Source organism: Zalophus californianus, chromosome 7 (assembly GCF_009762305.2).
Source record: "Zalophus californianus isolate mZalCal1 chromosome 7, mZalCal1.pri.v2, whole genome shotgun sequence".
NCBI lineage: Eukaryota > Metazoa > Chordata > Mammalia > Carnivora > Otariidae > Zalophus > Zalophus californianus.
In genome coordinates this window covers 68,746,915-68,766,270 of record NC_045601.1, presented here as the reverse complement: position 1 = coordinate 68,766,270, position 19,356 = coordinate 68,746,915, and the positions used below count along the sequence as shown (strand labels likewise).

The 19,356-nt window shown below is 36.7% G+C and overlaps 1 pseudogene; it reads right to left on the bottom strand.

Annotated features, from left to right (window-relative positions):
* Window positions 1-4,302: 4,302 nt before the first annotated feature.
* On the bottom strand, window positions 4,303-4,877 carry LOC113927319 (annotated as a pseudogene).
* Between the last annotated feature and the right edge of the window lie 14,479 nt (window positions 4,878-19,356).

Sequence of the window (19,356 nt, the reverse complement as noted above, 5' to 3'; positions counted from 1 at the left end):
TCCATATAAACTTAATTATTGGCTATAAATCTTATGTAAAATCATATTAGATGAATACTAGAGTTTGTTTTATGCTACTCTTGGGATTTATTTTTTGACTTTTATGTATACCTTAGATTTAGAAGGGCGTTATTTTCTGAACGTATGTCTGTAAAATGCAAATGCCCTTATGGGTCATAGGATAGAACGTTTGAAGTTGAGATTATCCTGGAATCCTGGAGTAACTATTACATTTAGTTGGTCTAAGAAGTGTCAAATCTTATTCTGAAATGTCTCCTAGTTATTCTCATTGCTTCCTTTTCAGCCCAGGGCAGGACATCTGTAACAGTTTCCTAATTGGCATTACTCAGGTGAATCTGAAGGCAAAGTGCAGTGGGTTAAGAGAGGGTTCTGGAATCAAATTATCAGAGTCCAGTCTTATTTTGACTACTTACTAGATGGATGGCTGTAGACAATTACCTCACTTCTGTAAACCTCAGTTTTCTTTCCTGTACAATGTGGATATTGTTTTCATAGAATTGTTATGGGGCTTATATTAAATTAGGAGTTAATGAACTTGACTAAGACAGCTAGTTGTGAACTTATTGATTCTCAGACCCAAATCTACCTCTTGTCTTGATTTTTGATAATGGAACTGGACTCTTTGTCAGCTGATACAATGCTGGAGGGGTCCTGCAAGGCATAGTGGAGGATCAGGCTTTTCTTCCCAGTTTTGGACTCTTTTTTTTTTTTTCCTCCTAAGGCCCAGCTATCAATGGTATGTGGAAGACCCAGTAGAGTTAACCCTCCATTGAGTTTCTTTTGCACCCCAATGTGCCGTTTTCTACATACCATCTGAGACCTGCCCATACCCTAGCAAGGCAGCTTCTATTAGACCAGCTCTGGCCTATGGTATCCCAGCAAATGTTGCTGGCATCTCAGTGGACATCTGGCATCTTTCCTGTGAAAGAGCTCTGATCAATGTGATCCCAGAAATCCCTGCCACCCAATAGGCTCTAATTACACCCTCTCCAAGGCCAGGTGTGAATCTCAGCTTTGATGGGGTAGGGGTAGGGGTGGTTGGGGTCCTTTCCCAAAGCTGCTTCTTCCTTAGGTACCTACCTCAACTCTAGAGGTAATAGCTCTTCTCTATTTTTGCTATTTGTGTATTCTTTAGAGTCTTCTTTTATCCTGGTTTGCTGTTAACTGCCTTTACTAATTAATAATTATTTATATTAAATCATCTCTAGTCAAATTACTGATATGGTTTCTGTCTCCAGAGTAGACCCTGAGTAATATATTAACAGAGAAAAATAAGCAGAAAAATAAGCATCCCAAGAATATGAGAGAAATAAATAATCTGAAAGTGATTAAAATGAATAAAGTATTAAAGGAAGTAAAAAAACCATAAAGAAATAGTAGGGCTCTATGAAAAAAGAATATTAGATGCAGATTAAAAAAATTAAATGTTTAGAAATTACAAAATGTAGTCATTAATTAAGACTTAAGTGGGTGGATCAAATATCTGGTTAGGTTCTGATTAAGAGATAATAAAAGAAGAGAGAGAAAAAAAAAAGAAAAAAAAAGACTTTAAAGATAGCCCTGAGGAAATTGTCTAGGATGTAGCAAAGAGATAGGAAATGAAATATTAAAAAGAAAGTACAAAAGAATAGCTGCAATCAAATTATGTGATCCAATATACATCTAATAGGAATTCTCTTTATTTTTCTTTCTATGTCATCTACATATATATCTATATAGCTATAAATATATCATCTATAAATATATTTCATATATTTCCAGAAAGAAAATAGAAAGAATGGGAAAAGAGACAATATTTGAATAGAGACCAACTGAAAACTTTTCAGAATTCAATAAATACCAGTAAGGTTTATTCTAGGATTACAGAGATGTTTTAACTTTATAAAATCTAATGTAATTTGCCACATTAATATATCAACAGAGAAAAAATATGCTCATCTCAGGTTAATAAATCTTAAAAAACTGAATAAAAAATGGATGTCTATGTAAAAGTTAATGTGAAGTTCACACTTAATGGTGAATGATTTAGAAGCATTCTCTTAAAGTCAGAAATAATTTAGGATGCCTGCTCTCAGCACTTCTATTTAGCATTGTACTGGAGGTCCTAGCTAGCTCAATATGACATGGAAAATAAATAAGAGGTATGGGGAAAGGAAAAATAAGAAACCAAATTGCCAGTGTCACAGATGATGTGATTATATACATAAGAAATTCAAGAGATTCTACTTACAAATTAGTAGAAGTAATCAGAGAGTTCATCAAGGATATTGTCTACAAAACTGTTTATAAACACTGGTTTAGAAATGTAATTTTAAAACATCCTATGTGGTGCCTGAGTGGTTCAGTCAGTTAAGCATCTGACTCTTGATTTCAGCTCAGGTCTTGATCTCAGGGTTGAAGTTCAAGCCCTGCACTGGGCTCTATGCTGGGCTTGGAGCCTACTTAAAAGTAAGTAAGTAAATAAATAAATAATAAAATGCTCTATTCTCTTAGCCACAAAACTATAAATATGTGAGATTAAATTTAACATAATATACATATGACTTTTGTAGAAAAATTTATAAAATATAATTGAGGAATATATATGAAGATCTAAATAAATAGAGAATAATACCATGTTTTTGGACAGGAACTCTCAATATTTTAAAATTTTGATTCTCCCCAAAATAATCTAGTAAAGCAAAGCTAGTTCAACCTAAATCTTAAATCTTCTTAGAACTTGCAAAGCTGTTTCAAACATTTCTATGGATGAATTAAAGGTCCAAGAATAACTAAAAGAAAATATTGGAAGAAGATTAAAGAGAATGAAATTACTCTATCATTTATTAAGAGTTGTTATAAAGATACAGTCATTAAAATGTGTTGTACTGGAGAAGGATACACAAATATATCAGTGTAAACAGAACAGGGAGCCTAGAAACAGCCATGTGTGTATATGAAAAATTAACATGTAGATGATGTCAATGGTGAAAGATAAAGTAATAGATGATGGTGAGACAATTGGCTAATCATATAGGAAAAATAAATTTGTAAGACTACCTCCCACCATACACAAAAATAAATCCTAAATGTATTAAAAACAAAGACAAATTGAAAAATGTAAAAAAGTAACAAAAATAACTGTGATGTTGGAAGTTAGATAAATAACTCTTACACAAGACTTGAGAAGCACAAAGCTTAAAAAGATTGATAACTTTAGCTATTTAAAATAAAAAAGATCTGTACAAAAAAGGCCATAAAATAAAAAAGATAAGCCCCTTACTGGGTGAAAATATTTGTAATCCAAGCAACCAATAAAGGATTAATAAGCAAAATATATATTAAATAAAACCCTAAAAGCAATAAAAGGGAAATATTTCTGTAGAGAGTGACAAAGGATATGGAGAGTCAATTAACAGAACTTTTTTTTTTTAACAGTCTTGAGGTCTTTTATTTTCTTTACATTTATCATGCCATGAATTCATAGGGAATGGGTTCCAGCAGTTCAGGGTCCTTTCCATTAGTTCTCACAAAGTGTGCTTCTCTGGGTGGGGCAGGCTGGCCCTTCAGGTGAACCCAAGTACCTTTCTCTTTGGCTTCCTTCTTTTTCTGATCATTTTCCTTCACACGCTTCAGGAAGCTGTCTCGGCTCTTTGTTTAATATGCTCAATGCGTACATTAATTCTCTTGGCAAGAATCTTGCCCTTAACTTGTTTGTTTACAACAATGCCAACAGCATGCTGAGTAACATTGTAGGCTCTTCCAGTTTTGCCATGGTAACATTTGTGGGGCATTCCTTTTTGAACAGTGCCCATTCCCTTGATGTCCACAATATCACCTTTCTTATAGATTCGCATGTATGTGGCCAAAGGAACAACTCCATGTTTTCTAAAAGGTCTAGAGAACATATAGCGGGTACCTCTCCTCTTTCCCTTTGTGTTCGTCATTTTGGCAAATTACTGGAAGATGGCGGTTCTGGCCGAAAGGCAACAGAAGGAAATTTTAAGACCATTAAATATATAAAAAGGTACAAATTCTCGCTGATCATTAGAGGTGATGAAACTTGAAATGGGACAACATTTCATAAAAAGTAGATTGCTAAAACTTAAAAACTCTGATCATATGATATTTTGGCAGTAATATGAGAAAATAAGAACTTTCAAAAACTGCTGGTCTTAGGAACATTGGTGCAGCTACTTTGTTTTATTTTGTTTTGACATTTCAATTTTTTTCTTTAAAATGAGTGAGTTGTGTAAGGGGGTTAAATGCTTTATAGAGAAGAAAAAAACTGCTAGAACCAACTTATTCATCATCTTCATCTTCCTTGTCTTCCTCCTCTTCCTTCTCTTTCTTGCTTTTTTTCAGCCTTGACAACTCTCTTTTTTGCCACATCAGACTTTACTTTAGCTCGATATGCAACAATATCCTTCGCATATTTTTCCTTCAGCTTGGCAGCCTTCTTTTCATAAGGCTGCTTACCATCTGCAGCAGTGTTATTCCACATCTCTCCCAGTTTCTTTGCAATGTCACCAATGGATAGGTCAGGATGTTCTCTGATTTTTGGGTGATATTCAGCACAAAACAAGAAAAAGGCCGAAGAGGGCCTCCGGTGCACTGGGATCCTTGAACAACTTTTTTGTTTCCCCTCTAGAGGGGATATAAGTTTTCTCTTTCTCTTTCTCTCCTTGTCCACCTTTGCCATGTCTTCAAATTTTCCTTTCTCTTTAGCAGACATGGTCTTCCACCTCTCTGAACACTTAATAGAAAACTCTGAGAAGTTGACTAAAGCATCTAGGTGCTTCTTCTTGTTCTCCTCTCGGCAAATTTGCACATGATGACATTTTGCCTCTTGGCTTCTTCAGATCTCCTCTGCCCATGTTTAATTATTTTCCTCAGTGAAGCACAGAGTCACCCAGTGCCTGTCTGGGTCTCACTTGTGCTGGTGCTATCTCTATAGAGCTCAGTGTACTGCAATGGCTGTGTCTGGGCCCATCTACTTTGGAGAGTACTTTAATAAGGTCTATGGACTTGAAAATGTGTATACACATGACTAAGATAACATAATAATAAAAAAGAAAGAAAATGTGTATACACTACAAATAGCAATTCTACTTCTAGGTTACATATTGTGGTTGAACTCTGAAATGAAAAGGCATTCTCAAAACTGTCAGTGCAGCCTTGTTGTATTAGCAAAAATTGGGAGCAACATAATTGTTCAAGAATAAGGAAATGAATAAATTAAACAGAATTTAGTAAACACTAAGAGTTAAAAAATGGACTGGAAGGGTACATATTAGCATCTGTGATTCTCCTAGTGAGGTAAGGAATGGTATCTCTAACACCTTATTTGTGTCTTTATTTATTTGTATCTCCTACATTTTATTTTGTAAATATCTGAGGCAAATATTGCCAAATATCAGCATGCCTGGGTGGCTCAGTTGGTTAAGCAACCCTTTGGCTCAGTTCATGATCCTGATGGTCCTGGGATCGAGCCCTGCATCGGGCTCCCTGCTTGGTGGGGAGCCTGCTTCTCCCTCTCCCTCTGCCACTCCCCCTGCTTATGCTTGAGCTCTCTCTCTGTCAAATAAATTAAAAAAAAATTCAAATATTGCCAAATAAACATTTGTTAAATTGGGGGGAAGGGTTTTGTATTTTGTTATACCCTTGAACAGCGCAAGTTTGAATTGTGTGGGTCCACCTTTATGCAGATTTTTTTTCAATAAATATAGTGTAGCACTGTGTGTATTGTCTCTTCCTTTCGATTTTCTTAATAACATTTTTTTCTCTAGCTTCCTTTATTGTAAGAATAAGTGTATAAAACATATAACATGCAAAATATGTGTTAATCAACTATTTATGTTATCAGTAAGGCTTCTGGTCAAGAGTAGGTTAAAGTAGTTAAGTTTTGGGGGAGTCAAAAGTTATACATGGATTTTTGACTGTGCAGGGGTTGGTACTCTTTACCAAATTTCAATGGTCGACTATATTATTATCTGTACTCTTCTATATGTTTGAAATACTTCATAGTTAAAACTAACATATTTACTTAAATGAAGGCAACAGTAAAAATGTTAAGGTGCTTACCTATTCCTTGTTTTGACCCACTGCATATCTTCCTAGTCTTCCTCCCCTATCTTTTTCCCTCCCTTCCTATATGATCCTCTATTTTGTTTCTTAAATTCACATATGATTGAGATCATATGGTAATTGTCTTTCTCTGATTGACTTATTTCACTTAGCATAATATCCTCTAGTTCCATCCACGTTATTGCAAATGGCAAGCTTTCCTTTTTTTATTTTTGATGGCCAAGTAGTATTCCATTGTATATAAATACCACATCTTCTTTATCCATTCATCTGTCAACAGATATCTGTGCACCTTCCACAGTATGGCTACTGTGGACATTGCAGCTATAAACAGGTGCCCCTTCAGTTCACTACATTTGTATCTTTGGGGTAAATACCCAGTGGTGTAATTGCTGGGTAATAAGGTAGCTCTATTTTTAACTCCCCAAAGAACCTCTACACTATTTTCCAGAATGGCTGCATCAGCTTGCATTCCTACCAGCAGTGTAAGAGGGTTCCCCTTTCTCTGCATGCTCTCCAGCCAACATCTCTTGTTTTCTGACTTGTTAATTTTAGCCATTCTGACTGGTAAGAAGTGGTATCTCATTGTAGTTTCAATTTGTATTTCCCTGATGATGAGCACTTTTTCATGTTGGCCATGTAGATGTCTTCTGTGGAGAAATGTCTGTTCATGTCTTCTGCCAGTTTTTGATTGGATTATTTGTTCTTTGGGTGTTGAATTTGATAAGTTCTTTATAAATTTTGGATACTAGCCCTTTATCTGATATGTCATTTGCAAATATCTTCTCCCATTCTGTCAGTTGTCTTGGTTTGGTTGACTATTTCCTTTGCTGTGCAAAAGATTTTTATCTTGATGAAGTCCCAATACTTCATTTTTGCCTTTGTTTCCCTTGCCTTTGGAGACATGTCAAGCAAGAAGTTGCTGTGGCTGAGATCGACGAGGTTACTACTTGTTTTCCTCCTCTAGGATTGTGATGGATTCCTGTCTCACATTGAGGTCTTTCAACCATTTTGAGTCTCTTTTTGTGTATGGTGTAAGAAAATGGTCCAGTTTCATTCTTCTGCATGTGGCTGTCCAATTTTCCCAACACCATTTGTTGAAGAGAATGTCTTTTTTCCATTGGATATTCTTTCCTGCTTTGTTGAAGATTAGTTGACCATAGAATTGAGGGTCCATTTCTGGGTTCTCTGTTCTGTGCCATTGATCTATGCGTCTGTTTTTAATGCCAGTACCATACTGTCTTGATGATTACAGCTTTGTAATAGAGCTTCAAGTCTGGAATTGTGATGCTACCAGCTTTGGTTTTCTTTTTCAACTTTCCTTTGTCTATTTGGAGTCTTTTCTGGTTCCATACAAATTTTAGGATTGTTTGTTCCAGCTCTGTGAAAAAAGTTGATGGTATTTTGATAGGTATTGCAGTGAATATATAGATTGCTCTAGGTAGCATAGATATTTTAACAATGTTTGTTCTTCCAATCCATGAGCATGGAACGTTTTTCCATTTCTTCATGCCTTCCTCAATTTCTTTCATGAGTGTTCTATAGTTTTCTAAGTACAGATCCTTTGCCTCTTTGGTTAGGTTTATTCCTAGGTATCTTATGGTTTTGGGGGCAATTGTAAGTGGGATTGACTCTTTAATTTCTCTTTCTTTTGTCTCATTGTTAGTGTATAGAAATGCAACTGATTTCTGTGCATTGATTTTATATCCTGCCACTTCTCTGAATTCCTGTATAAGTTCTAGCAATTTTGGGGTGGAGTCTTTGGGTTTTCCACATAGAGTATCATGTCATCTGTGAAGAGTGAGTTTGACTTAGTCTTTGCCAATTTCGATGCTTTTTATTTCTTTTTGTTGTCTGATTGCTGAGGCTAGGACTTCTAGTACTATGTTGAACAACAGTGGTGACAGTGGACATCCCTGTCATGTTCCTGACCTTAGGGAAAAAGCTCTCAGTTTTTCCCCATTGAGAATGATATTCACTGTGGGCTTTTCATAGATGGCTTTTATGATACTGAGGTATGTTCCCTCTATCCCTACACTGTGAAGAGTTTTAATCAAAAAAGGATGCTGTACTTTGTCAGCTGCTTTTTCTGCATCTTTTGAGAGGATCATATGGTTCTTGTCCTTTCTTTTATTAATGTGGTGTATCACATCGATTGATTTGCAGATGTTGAAACACCCTTACAGTCCAGGAATAAAATCCTACTTGGTCATGGTGAATAATCCTTTTAATGTGCTGTTGGATCCTGTTGGCTAGTATTTTGGTGAGAATTTTTGCATCCATGTTCATCAGGGATATTCTCCTTTTTGGTTGGGTCTTTGTCTGGTTTTAGGATCAAGGTAATGCTGGCCTCATAGAAAGAGTTTGGAAGTTTTCCTTCCATTGCTATTTTTTGTAACAGTTTCAGAAGAATAGGTATTAGTTCTTCTTTAAATGTTTGGGAGAATTCCCCTGGGAAGTCATCCTGCCCTGGACTCTTGTTTGTTGGGAGATTTTTTGATTACTGCTTCAATTTCCTTGCTGGTTATGGGTCTGTTCAGGCTTTCAATTTCTCCCTGTTTCAGTTTTGGTAGTTTACATGTCTCTAGGAATGCATCCATTTCTTCCAGATTGCCTAGTTTGTTGGCATATAGTTGCTCATAATATGTTCTTATTGTTTGTATTTCTTTGGTGTTGGTTGTGATCTCTCCTCTTTCATTCATGATTTTATTTATTTCGGTCTTTTCTCTTTTCTTTTTGATATGTCTAGCCAGGGTATATTGATCTTATTTATTCTTTCAAAGAACCAGCTCCTAGTTTTGTTTTCTGTTCTACTGTTCTTTTGTTTCTATTTCACTGCTTTCTACTCTAATATTTATTAATTCTCTTCTCTTGCTGGGTTTAGGATTTATTTGTTCTTTCTCCAGCTCCTTTAGGTGTAAGGTTAGGTTGTGTATATTTGAGATCTTTCTTGTATCTTGAGAAAGGCTTGTATTGTTATATACTTCCCTCTTAGAACCTTTGCTGAACCCCAAAGGTTTTGAACAGTTGTGTTTTTATTTTCATTTGTTTCCATGAATTTTTAAAATTCTTCTTTAATTTCCTGGTTGACCCATTCATTCTTTAGTATGATGCTCTTTAACCTCCATGTATTTGATTTCTTTCCAAATTTCCTCTTGTGATTGAATTCAAGTTTCAAAACTTTGTGGTTTGAAAATACATAGGGAATGATCCCAGTCTTTTGGTATCAGTTGAGGCCTGATTTGTGACCCAGTATGTGATCATTCTGGAGAATGTTCCATGTTCACCTGAGAAGACTATGTATTCTGTTGCTTTGGGGTGGAATGTTCTGAATATATTTGTGAAGTCCATCTGGTCCAGTGTGTCATTCAAAGCCCTTATTTTCTTGTTTATCTTCTGCTTAGGTGATCTGTCCATTGCAGTGAGTGGAGTGTTAAAACCCCCTACTATTATTATATTATTATCTATGTGTTTCTTTAATTTTGTTTTTAATTGGTTTATATAATTGGCTGCTCCCATATTAGGGGCATAAATATTTACAATTGTTAGATGTTCTTGTTGGATATGTTGGATGTTTAATTATGACATAGTGTCCTACCCCATCTCTTATCAAAGTCTTTGGTTAAAAATCTAATTTGTCTGATAGAAGGATTGGTAGCTGAGAAAGACCTGTATCAGATGACCTCATTGATATGAGGAATTCTTAAAATCTGGAAACAAACTGAGGGCTGCCTGAGTGGTGGGGGGTAGGAGGGATGGAGTGGCGGGGTGATAGACATTGGGGAGGGTATGTGCTATGGTGAGCACTGTGAATTGTGTAAGACTGTTGAATCATAGACCTGTACCTCTGAAACAAATAATACATTATATGTTAAAAAAATAAAAGAAGATAGCAGGAGGGGAAGAATGAAGGGGGGGAAATTGGAGGGGGAGATGAACCATGAGAGACTACGGATTCTGAGAAACAAACTGAGGGTTCTATAGGGGAGGAGGGTGGGGGGATGGGTTAGCCTGGTGATGGGTATTAAAGAGGGCATGTTCTGCATGGAGCACTGGGTGTTATATGCAGACAATGAATCATGAAACACTATATCAAAAACTAATGGCGTAATGTATGGTGATTAACATAGCATAATAGTAAAAAAAATAAAAAAAATAAAATCTGATTTGTCTGATAGAAGGATTGGTACTTCAGCTTTCTTTGATGTCCATCAGGATGACAAATTGTTTTGCACCCCCTTACTTTCAATCTGGAGGTATCTTTGGGTTAAAATGAGACTCTTGCAGACAACATATCAATGGATCTTGCTTTTTTATCCAATCTGATCCCTGTGTCTTTTGATTGGGACATTTAGCCCATTTATATTCAGAGTAACTAATGAAAGATATTAATTTAGTGCCATTGTATTACCTGTAAAGTGACTGTTTCTTTATATTGTGTCTGTTCCTTTCTGGTCTATGTTACTTTTGGGCTCTCTCTTTGCTTAAAGGATCCCCTTTAATATTTCTTGCAGGGATGGTTCAGTGATCACAAATTCTTTTAATTTCTGTTTGTCCTGGCAATTTTATATCTCTCCATCTATTTTGAATGAGAGCCTTGCTGTATAAAGTATTCTTGGCTGCATATTTTTCTCATGTAGCACTCTGAATATATCATGGTAGTCCTTTCTGCCCTGACAGATCTCTGTGGATAGGTCTGCTACCCTTGTATGTTTCTACCTTGTATGTTTCTAATGTTTCTAATGTTGCTACTCTTTTATGTTACAGACCTCTTGTCCCAAGCTGCTTTCAGGGTTTTCTCTGTCTCTGAGATTTGCAAGCTTCACTATTATATGTCAAGGTGTTAACTTGTTTTTATTGATTTTTGAGGGGTGCCTCCTGGACTTGAATGGCTGTTTCCTTCCCCAGATTAGGGAAGTTCTCAGCTATAATTTGCTCCAATATACCCCACCCCATTCTCTTTCCTCTTTTGGGATCCCAATTGTTCTAGTAATTTTTTTGCTTTATGATATTAATTATCTCTCTAATTTTCCCTTCATTACCCTGTAGTTGTTTATCTCTCTTTTTCTCAGCTTCTTTATTCTCCATCATTTTGTCTTCTATATCACTGATTCTCTCTTTTGCTTCATTTCTCCTAGCAGTTTGAGTCTCCATTTTTGACTGCATCTCATTAATTTTTGATTTTGACATGAGTAGATTTTAGTTCTTTTATTTCTCCAGGAAGAGATGCTGTAGTGTCTTCTATGCTTTTTTCAAGCCCATCTGTTATCTTTATAATCATTATTCTGAACTCTAGTTCTGGCATCTTACTTATCTCCATACTGATTAGGTCCTTGGAAGTCAGTCCTGCCTCTTGTTCTCTTTTTTTGTGGTAAGTTTTTCTGTCTTGTTATTTTGTCCAGGAAGAATAGACGAATGAGAGAACAAAATACTAAAACGGCAACAACAACCCCAGAGAAATACACACTAAACAAATCAGAAGAGACCCAAAACCTATATATATACATAATATAATATCTATATATAAAATTTATATAAAATGAAATATAATGAAAGGATAGAATATAAGTGTAAAAATGAAAATTAAAAAAGGCTTAAAGAGTTGAGAAAATAAGAAATTGGTTGAAAAGGAAAGAGAAAAAAATTAAAATTGAAAGACTAAAGAGTCACGAGAAAAAAACATTAATTCTATATACTATTTTCCCCTAGTGCTGGAGTTTTGCCATTCTATGTGATCAGTAAATTTGGTCTTAGCCGGATGTTCTTGCTGATCTTCTGGGGGAGGGTCCTATTGCACTGATTCACAGGTGTCTTTGTCCCGGACAGAACTGCACTGACCTTGCCAGGGGCCAGGCTAAGTGAGGGGATCAACTCTGGATGTGCTTTACATGGCTTTTGTTCCTTGAAGGCTTTCCAAGCCACTTTAGGGGATGAGAATAAAATGGTGGCCTCCAAATATCCCGCCCTGAAGTTGAAAGCTCATGCCTCCCCACTTCCCATTGTGCCCTCAGGGAATAACAATCACTACTGTCTCCCTGGTCTCCCACCACACTGTGCTCACCCAGCCTGTGACTGAGCATTTCTATCTCAGACATGTGACCCGGCTTCAAGTCTCCAAACCATTCAGACTCCTGCAGTGTACACCCATGCCGTGCCTTCAGGGGGAGGAAGGGGGGGGTGTCTCTCCATTGTTCTGCAGCTTGCTGGGCCCCTGCTTGGGGAGTGGTCGCTGGACCATGCCTCAGTTTTTGGTTTATGGCAACACGGAGCTGAAAGCCCACTCCTGGGCTTTGAATTGCAGCCAGTTTCCTGGCTCTGATACCCAAGAACTCTGCCACACTCAGGTACCTCTGTTCTTTTTGTGACCCAGGGATCCTGAGACCTCACTGTCCCCACCTAGGATTATACTTTGCTTTGCCACCTGAGCTTCTTTCAGTCAGGGACAACCTTCACCAGAGCAGGCTTCTAAAAGTTCTGATTTTGTGCTCCTCTGCTATATCACTTTCAGGTAGCAAGCTTAGGGAGGCTCCCTCCCCCCGAGGTTTATTTTCCAATATATTACCTTGGATTCACTTCTCTGCACCTCCAACCTTGCAGAAAGTGGTCGCTTTTCTATTTGTAGAATTGCAGCTCTTTTCTTTGATCTCCGGTTGAGTTTGCAGATATTCAGAATGGTTTGATAGCTATCTAGCTGAATTCCTGGGACCAGACAAAACTAAAGTCTCCTACTCCTCTGCCATCTTGGAAAAATGCAAAAATTGTTAATTATTATAGAACATTTGGGCTATTAACATCTTGCTATCAAATTTAATTGAATTAATTTTTAAGTTGCAATTTTTTATTGAGAGAATAGTAAGCAGTGGTTTGTTTTAATTCAATTTTTATAAAACAACTATGTGGATAGAATTGAAAACCAGTAACCTTGAACAGAATTTGAGGACTCTGAAAAGAAGAAAAAATCTTTTTCTGCATTTATAGGTATTTACAATTCAGAAATCCCATTTCATCTGTAAGGGTTAGGTTTCTAAAATTTTCATGGTAAGAGTTTCCTGAAGTTTTATTTTTTGGTTATGGGACTAAAATATAGGATAGGAAGAACAACAGTTAGAGAATAGATGTGTCAAAGTTTATATATGAATATGCATGTATGCATGTATTTATGCATACAAATATATATATATAATTTAAATGATACTAAAATATAAAATGCAGGCACCCTAGATAACAAGAATATTAATGATATTATTCATAGTTTCTTTGAGTAATAACATCAAATATCTAATTGGTTCTCCTTTATTTTTAATTGGAATAGGGAGGGTGTTGGCTTTTCCTACTCGAACCATGGTTCTTTATTCTCTCATCGTTCAAGTTCAAGTTTAAATTTAGTTGTGCTTTCATGGATTTGAGGGATTTTGATGGCTAAGCATGGCTAATTGGCCCTGTTCAATGGTTTAGAAACATTCAGAAGACACTTTTTGCAAGTAACGTTTGGTTGTAGAAAGTATGATCTTTAGGGAAGGTTGTGTTGGATTGCTTTTAGAGTATGCTAAAATGCTAAAGTTGGATGTTTTTAGAGTAATTTTTCCATCATTATTCCCCTAAAGCAGCAACAGAAAGGAGAATAAGGGCAAGAGAGATCTGTTCCTTCTCAGAGACAGTGCTATGGTTCTTGATCATCTGATTGATGTTAGTTACAGAAGTGGCTCAGCAGTGCCCACGTATTGGACCTGGAATTGTCATGGTTGCTGAAAATGTTTAGAGAAGGAAATTTTCTAAAGTTATGTAAAGGAACATAAAGTGAAAGGAACGTATCATCAGGGAGGAAGAACTCTAAATATACCTGACTGCATTAAACCACAGAATTATAGAATCCTATGTTATTAAAGCTGGAAGAACCTTAGAAGTTTTCTAGTTTAACCTTTTCATTTTTTATCTATTGTAGAGATATTTAAAGCTGTATCTAAAGGCACCATTGGCTGAATTCTTTTCTAATTTATTTTGACAGTCATAACAATCAAACCAATTGTGTGTAAAAGAGACACAGAGACATTTTCAATGGGGTATTAACCTCTTGATACATTATTTTAAATATTGGTCATAAAAAAGCCAGGGTTTAGAAGCCCAGCTTATGGCTTATGTCATCTTGCATATTTTAAATGCACCATAGTTGAAATTTAAATGCCAAATTGTCTAGATATCACACACTGCCAAATATGCCTTAAATAGACAAGTACTATGCTATTTATAACCTACAGAATACCATGAGAAACCTCATTTTCCTAAGTTTAAAGTGTGGAAGCTAGGATGAAAGAGAGAGTTTCACTTGATTTGTATGCTTTAAAATATTAAAAATAAGGAACCCCGAACCAAGACCTGGCTTCCAACATTTGATGAGTATTTATTTGACTCCATAAACTATCTCTCTGCGTGAACTGCCTCATTCCGATTAAAACGTTTTTTCAAAGTGTTCTCAAAAATTGTCTTCAAGTAAGTGTGAGTAGTTCACAAGGTGGTAAAATTCACCAACATAAATTTTTAAAAGTCCATGCAGTTTTTCTGGAGAAAGATGGAGAGAACCTCTGGAGGACATGTGTATGAGATAAAATAGGACTTATAGGAAGCACAGAAATCCTTTCAGTCTTTTAGGTCACCATGCACTTTTTTTCTGGCAGAGAGCAAGATGGAATTTAATATCCAAGAATTTTATTAGGGGAGATGGCTATGAAAGGAAACCAGAGAGGGTGTTAGAAAAGGCTGAGAGAATCATTAGATCATGAAGCAAGCCTGACTTTGAGTGAAAGAGAGCGAAAATGTTGGCAGAAGCATCCTAACCTGCTGTGCAGTCTGAGGAAGGTTCATTAAGGCTTTGAGCCCAAGTTGGATGCCAAAGGAGTCTTACATCTCCCAGGAACCAGGAACTCATCTGCCTGAGTAGCCCTGCTGCACCTGTGGGAGGTACAGCCATGGGGCAAAGGCTCAGAAGGATTTCATAGAAGAGCAGCTGGGGCCCTGGATCAATTTCACTAATAGCATGTCTGCATCATGAATTCTCATGGCTGCTACATCAAACCAAAATTATGGGCAAAATTATGAAACAGTTTAATCTGTATTATTACCACCTTTCTTTCTTCACCACATCTCTTTTCCATTATAGAGTGTTATTTCTTCCCTACTCCTCTTAGACATTCAATTAAAGCCTTTGAAATACCTTCTACTCCTAGAAAATACTTCTGTTCCTAGAAAAGATCTGATATTCAGAGTAGTAGCACCCTGAGACACACTGACTTGCATCCACTTCAGTTTCAGCTGTCTTGCTAGGGTGGGTGCCTTCTATGTAGAGAGCCTTAGGACCACCCTGGTCCGTGCCCACTTCGGTTCCAGCCATCTCACCAGGGCAGCTCCAGCATGGAGTGCTCTGGAATCCCCAGCCCATGCCAGCCACAGCTCCAGCCAGTCAGCCAAAGTCACAGGCACACAGTCTACACAGGGGATGACACATGAGACCGTTCCTTCAAGTTTAGGAGAAATAGCTGATCCATCTGATTCATAGAAATAATCACAGAAAGTCAAGCAAAATGAGACAGAAGAATATGCTCTAAACAAAAGAACAAGACAAAACCAGAAAAAGAGCTAAATGAAACAGAGATAACCAATCAACCTGAACCAGGAACTCATCTCCTGGTGAGTTCTGCAGCACATGCTGCACATGTGGGAGGTACAGCCATGGGGCAAAAGCTCAGAAGGATTTCATAGAACAGCAGCTGGGTCCCTGGATCAATTTCACTAATAGGATGTCTGCATCATGAATTCTCATGGCTGCTACATTAAACCAAAATTATGGGCAAAATGATGAAACAGTTTAACAGTTTAATCTGTATTATCTCCATCTTTCTTTCTTTCCTGTTTTCTACCATCATAAAGATGCTGACTGGACTGAAGAGAAGAGTGGATGAACTCAGTGAGAACTTCAATAAAGAGATAGAAAATATAAAAGGAATCAATCAGAGTTGAAGGATATAATAACTGAAATGAAAAATATATTAGAGGGAATCAGCAGTACATTAGAGGATGCAGAAGAATGGATCAATCTGAAAGCTATCTGGAAGATAGGGTAATGAAAAGTACCCAAGTTGAACACCAAAAAGAAAAAAAAAAGGTAAAAAATAATGAATATAGTTTAAGGGATCTCTTGGACAACATCAAGCAAACAAACATTTGTATTATAAGGGTCTGGAAAGGAGAAGAGAGAGAGAAAGGAGCAGAAAACTTATTTGAAGATATAATAGCTGAAAACTTTCCTAACCTGCAGAAGAAAACAGACATCCATGTTCAGGAAGAACAGAGTTCCAAACAAGATGAAACCATGGAGGTCTACACTGAGTAAATAAAATGTCAAAGATTAAAAAAGAAAATTTTAAAAGCAGCAAGAGAGAAGTAACTAGTTATGTACAAGGGAAATCCCATGAGGCTATCAGCTGATTTTTCAGCAGCAACTTTACAGGTCAGTGGGGAGTGGCATGATATATTCAAGGGGCTGAAAGGAAAAAAACCTGCAACTGTGAATATTCTACCTGGCAAAGTTATCATTCAGAGTTGAAGGAGAGATAAAGAGTTTCCCAGGTAAAAGTTAAAGGACTTCACCACCACTAATGCTAAGGGGATTTCTTTAAATGAAAAAGAAGAGGCCATAATTAAAGCAAGAAAATTTATAAAAGAAAAAATTTCATGAGTAAAAGCAAACATACAGTAAAGGTGGTAGAGCAATTGCTTATAATGTTAGTATGAAGGTTAAAGGACAAAATTGATTATATGAAAAAATTAGTTAAGGGAACTCACAAAATAAAAAGATGTAAAATATAAACCTGGTTTCAGGTTACATGTATGATGAATCACTTACATGTAACACCTGATGCTCATCACAATAAGTGCCCTCTTTAACGCCCATCACCCATTTAACCGATCCCCTTACCCACCTCCCCTCCATCCACCCTCAGTTTGTTCTCTACACTTAAGAGTCTTTTATGGTTTGCCTCTCTCTCTGTTTTTATCCTATTTTAGTTTTCCTTATATATATATACCATATCTTCTTTATCCATTCATCAGTTGATGGACATGTCGGCTCTTTCCATAATTTCATAATTTTGCTATTGTTAATAGAGCTGCTATAAACATTGGGGTGCATGTGCCCCTTTGAAACAGTATTTTTGTATCCTTTGGATAAATACCTAGGAGTGCAATTGTTGGATCACAGGGTAGTTCTATTTTGAACTCTTTGAGGAACCTCCATAATGTTTTCCAGAGTGGCTGTACCAGCTCCTTTCCCACCAATGGTATAAGAGGGTCCTCCCATCTCCACATCCTCGCCAACATCTGTTGTTTCCTGAGTTGTTAATTTTATCCATTCTGACAGAAGTGAGGTGGCATCTCATTGTGGTTTTGATTTGTATTTCCCTGATGATGAGTGATGTTGAGCATTTTTCATGCATCTGTTAGCCATTTGTGTCTTTTTTTGGAGAAATGTCTGTTCTTGTCTTCTGCCCAGTTCTTGATTGGATTATTTGTTCTTTGGGTGTTGAGTTTAATAAGTTCTTTAGAAATTTTGGATACTAGCCCTTTATCTGATAAGACATTTGCAAATATCTTCTTCCATTCTGTCAGTTGTCTTTTGGTTTTGTTGACTGTTTCCTTTGCTGTGCAAAAGCTTTTTATCTTGATGAAGTCCCAATAGTTTGTTTTTGCCTTTGTTTCCCTTACCTTTGGAGACATGTCTAGCAAGAAGTTGCTGCAGTTGAAGTCACAGAGGTTGCTGCCTGTGTTCTCTAGGATTTTTATGGTTTCCTGTCTTATATTTAGGTCTTTCACCCATGTTGAATTTGTGTGTGTGTGTGTGTGTGTGTGTGTGTGTGTGTGTGTGTGTGTGTGTGTGTATGGTGTAAGAAAGTGGTCCAGTTTCATTCTGCATGTGGCTGTCTAGTTTTCCCAACACCATTTGTTGAAGAGACCCTCTTTTTTCCATTGGAAATTCTTTCCTGCTTTGTCGAAGGTTAGTTAACCAAATAGCCCTGAGTCCATTTCTAGGTTCTCTACTCTGTTCAAACAAAATAGACTTTAAAACAAAGACTGCAACAAGGGACTAGGGCATTACATAATGATAGAGGGATCAATGCAACAAGAAGATATAACAATTGTAAATATCTATGCATCCAACGTTGGAGCACCTAAATCCATAAAAAAAATATTAACAGACGTAAAGGGAGAAATTGACAGTAATACAATAATATTAGGGGACTTTAACACTTTACATCAATGGATAAATCATCCAGGCAGACAATCAATAAGGAAACAGTGTCATTGAATGGCACATTAGACCAGATGGACCTAACAGATGTATGCAGAATATTCCCTCCAAAAAACAACAATACATTCTTTTCAAGTGCACATGAAATATTCTCCAGATCACACATTAGGTCACAAAACAAGTCTTAATAATTTTAAGAAGATTGAGATCATATCAAGCATAATTTCCAACCATGATTTGAAACTAAAAATAAATCAACCACAGAAAAAAAATTAGAAAATACTCAACACTTGGAGGCTAAATAACATTTTACTAAACAACAAGTAAGTCAATGAAGAAATCAAAGAGGAAATAAAAAAATACATGGAAACAAATGAAAATGAAAAAACAATGGTCCAAAATCTCCAAGATGCAGTGAAAACATTTCTAAGAAGGGAATTTATAGTTATACAGGCCTACCTCAAGAAATGACAAAAATTTCAAATAAACAATCTAAACTTACACCTAAAGGAACTAGAAAAAGGAAAACAAACAAAGCCCAGATTAGCTGGGCTTTGTTCCAGCTAATATCCTCCCAAATAGCAGGAGGGAAATAATAAAGACCAGAGTGGAGGGGCGCCTGGGTGGCTCAGTCATTAAGCATCTGCCTTTGGCTCAGGTCACGATCCCAGAGTCCTGGGATCGAGCCCCGCATTGAGCTCCCTGCTCAGCCAGGAGTCTGCTTCTCCCCCTCCCACTCCCCTTGCTTGTGTTCCCTCTCTTGTTGTGTCTTTCTCCGTCAAATAAATAAAATCTTAAAACAAAAAAAATCAGAGTGGAAATAAATGAAATAGAGACTAAAAAGAGAACAGTAGAAAAATTCAATAAAACCAAGATCTGGTTCTTTGAAAAAATCAACTAAATTGATAAGCCTTTAGCCAGACTCATGAAGAAAAAGAGAGGACCCAAATAAATAAAATCAGAAATGAAAG